Below are 3,978 nucleotides of genomic sequence, written 5' to 3' on the forward strand. Positions count from 1 at the left end.
AAAGAAGAAGTGAGACCGCTAAACACTGAGGATGGAGTGGAGGTCAAGGATAATCTAGGCATGGCCCAGTATCTAAACAAATACTTTGCCTCAGTCTTTAATAAGGCTAAAGAGGACCTTAGGGATAATGGTAGCATGAAAATGGGAATGAGGATATGGAGGTAAATATTACCATATCTGAGGTAGAAGCGAAACTCAAACGGTTTAATGGGATTAAATTGGGGGTCCCAGACAATCGTCATCCAAGAATATTAAAGGAATTGGCACCTGAAATTGCAAGCCCATTAGCAAGAATTTTTAATGAATCCGTAAACTCAGGGGTTGTACCGTATGATTGGAGAATTGCTAACATAGTTCCTATTTTTAAGAAAGGGAAAAAACGTGATCCGGGTAACTACAGGCCTATTAGTTTGACATCTGTAGTATGCAACGTCTTGGAAAAAATTTTGAAGGAGAAAGTGGTTAAGGACATTGAAGTCAATGGTAAATGGGACAAAATACAACATGGTTTTACAAAAGGTAGATCGTGCCAAACCAACCTGATCTCCTTCTTTGAGAAAGTAACAGATTTTTTAGACAAAGAAAACGCAGAGGATCTAATTTACCTAGATTTCTGTAAGGCGTTTGATATCGTGCCACATGGGGAATGATTAGTTAAATTGGAAAAGATGGGGATCAAGATGAAAATTGAAAGGTGGATAAGGAATTGGTTAAGGGGAGACTACAGTGGGTCCTACTGAAAGGTGAACTGTCAGGCTGGAGGGAGGTTACCGGTGGAGTTCCTCAAGGATCAGTTTGGGGACCAATCTTATTTAATCTTTTTATTACTGACCTTGGCACAAAAAGTGGGAGTGTGTTAATAAAGTTTGCAGATGATACAAAGCTCATTTGCTGGGCTCAAATGGTGGACCCCAAATGTGCTAGCTAAAGTCCCTGTGTCCACAGCAATCACTTGGGCTTCTCTGATTTGTTAGAAGACATGCTGGTCAGACCGCGTAGGTTGTGAGTTGTAGGTTTAATTCCTGGGTCTGCTGCAGACCCACTGGATGAAATTGGCCCCATTCACTTCTCCCTGAGTGCTTCACTCTGTGAATTGTCCTGTTACAAGCAGTACTGTGGAGAGAAATCTGGGACATCAAACCTTCCACATCCTAAGCCCACATCATGAGAAGGGCATTTCCTTTCCAGACATTTCCTAGCTGAGCAGTGCCTAGAGCAATTGCTCAGGCGCCTAATCTCCTCCCTTTGAAGTCAAGGGGTATTAGGCCACATCTCATCTTTCATGACTTGAAATTGGTCCCCGGGATCCTTGTTGTTAGGACCTGCAGTAGTTTCCTGATAGGTGACACTGTCATACGGCTATGGCAAGAGTAGGGCTGGTTTTGGGCTAGAGACACCTCAGTCTGCTTTTTGGTCTCTCTGAAAACACCCACCTCAGGTGTTGAGACTCTTGCCCTCATCTGAGTCAGGGTGGAATCTCACGCTCCTTCCACTGTCAGACTGGGATCTAGGTACTCTATCCTACATACCAACCGCTTATCACCCTGCAGGTCCAACTGGCTTTCAGGCACCTGTGTTTCCTCACTCCAGGAACCTGTGGCCAGTGAAATTAACCGACGCCCATTTTAAAACAAAGTATTTTATTTAGCAATTGGAACAAACCTTTAACAATAGGTTTCAAAAGAACAAACAGCCTACGCACATCTAATCAAAGTTCATGCTTCATGGCTTCAGCTGCTTACCTACAGTGGTCAGGTAGGATTTTCCCCCGCAATGCACTATTGGTCTGATTGAGTTTGTCCGTCCCCCCGCCTCCCAACACATACACACACACCTTCTTCTGAAGCTGGAGCTGGGGCACTGGATGGGGTGGACCAGTGCTCTGAGGTTGCCCAGCAAATCCTTTCCTTGGCTGGTGGGTCTGGCTCACATGCTTCAAGCCTGATTGATCACCTGATTTGGGGTGAGGAAGGAATCGCCCTAGTTCAGATTGTCAGGGACCTTGGGGATTTTCACTTTCCTACACAGCATGGGGCCCGGGTCACCTGCTGGGATCATCTGGGCACATTGCACCTAATCAATTCCCTGCTGTTGCAGGGGCCTCAGGCATTGATGACACCTCAGTCTCTCCTGTTCTCTGCCTGTCGCTCTGTCACAGACCCACAGGATCGGTGCTGCACCCCCAGCTTGGGAACAGTCTCTAGGACGAACCTCTTCAGTGTTCCAGCCCCGAGGGATCTCGCTCTTCCTGCATAGGCTAAGTCTCACCACCTCCTTGAATGAACCTCTGGGGCTTCAGCCCTCCTGCTTCACACAGTGAGCTCTGTTCAGCAAGTCCATCGGAGATAGACTCTTGGTAGAGACTTGTCCACTCTTCAAGGATTAATGCGCCTCACCAAGCATTTGCAGTGACACTCAAACATCGTTGTCAACAAAGGAAGGTCTGGAAAGCAGCACAGGAAGTCCTTAGGTTAGCATAGAGAATTGAAGGTTATAACATGGTCCAAGTCCCTTCTGGTTACCCCAGAGCCTTGCCAAGCTGTAGTGAACCCCATTGTTCAAGCTCTTTGTCTCTCTCCATCTCTCCTTGGTCAGATCCCAGACGACAGCCCTGACTTCTCCCAGCAGCCAATGCTTTTCCCCCCACTGGGTAACAGTGCAGCACATAGGGGAAACTGAGGCACACACAGAATTCATAAAAACATTGCAAAAATTCCGACTTCATCACTGGCTCACACAAGGTCAGTCTGCTGAGGACTGAAATGCTTTAGTCTTACCCATGTTATTGTGCTCAATACAGGGATTAGCCGGGTGAAATGTTATGTCCTGTGTCATACAGGAGGTCAGACTAGATGATCTAATGGTCCCTTCTGGCCTTAAACTCTATAGAACTATGACACTATATTTAGTCCCATCTAAACGTATGCTTCTCTGCAAGCTGAGTGTGATGGGTCCCTCTTGAGTTACAGGAGAAGACATGAACCAACTCACATGCTCTTAGGAAGCCAAGAAGCTTCCGAGGCCCAGCCTGGTCTCATATTCTCGCTGTGATTCGGTCTCCCTCTTCCAGAGAAATCTGGGGGTTTTGAAAGTCCCCATCCTCCCTGTGCATCTGGACCCACGTACGGTATTGCTCAGTGGTGTGGAAGCTTCCTTCTGCCTCTGAAGGCTGGACTATCCAGCCGGGGCATCTATATCCCATCTTGCGTGTGCCATTCTCTGGGTGGTTGGACCCATACAGCTTTAATGGCTTGCAATCACTGGTTTTGTGACTGTACCTAGTTTGTGGGGGAAGGTGTTGGAACTGTCTGATCCCTTCTCTTAGACCAACACACACAGCTCCTAAATCACATGTAGGGATACAGATTAACAAAGATGTCTTTCTAAATATATATGTAACCCTTCTGCCCGTCAGAGTTGGCAGCAACAAGGGCCGGGTTCAATATCTAGGGGATCCATTCCAATAACACAATGCAAACCGGCTCGAGCCCCCACCCAGTGACCTGGGACAAATATATACCACCCCCGCTGGGCGCCTCCAAGAGGCAATACTTCCCCTCTCTCAAGCACATCCTCTGAGTGTAGCAAAAAGCTTTTTAATAACAGAGAGAAACAATGTGGCATTATGTTGGGGAAACACCACCAACAGGATTCATAACACAACCCATGAGCAAAAAAAACCCACCCCAAGCAAATTGGGGCATGCCCCTTTCCCCTTGGTTCTTGAGTCTAGCAACCCCAAATCACCCAAAGTCCCAAAAGTACAATGACCCAAAAGTCTCTGTCCCGGGTCAGGGCAGCCCCAGAGTTTGAAAGTTTATCTGCAGAGCTTTACCTCCCAACCTGGGTGGAGATGGGACGGGGGTAAGAGGCACCTTACATGATCTGAAGCTGACCACCCCACAGCTCCATAGGCCTTCGCTTCGCTCCGCTCCGCCAGCCGCCCCACAAACTCCTTCGCTCAGCTCCGCTCCGCGG

Source organism: Eretmochelys imbricata, chromosome 14 (assembly GCF_965152235.1).
Source record: "Eretmochelys imbricata isolate rEreImb1 chromosome 14, rEreImb1.hap1, whole genome shotgun sequence".
Taxonomy (NCBI): Eukaryota; Metazoa; Chordata; order Testudines; family Cheloniidae; genus Eretmochelys; species Eretmochelys imbricata.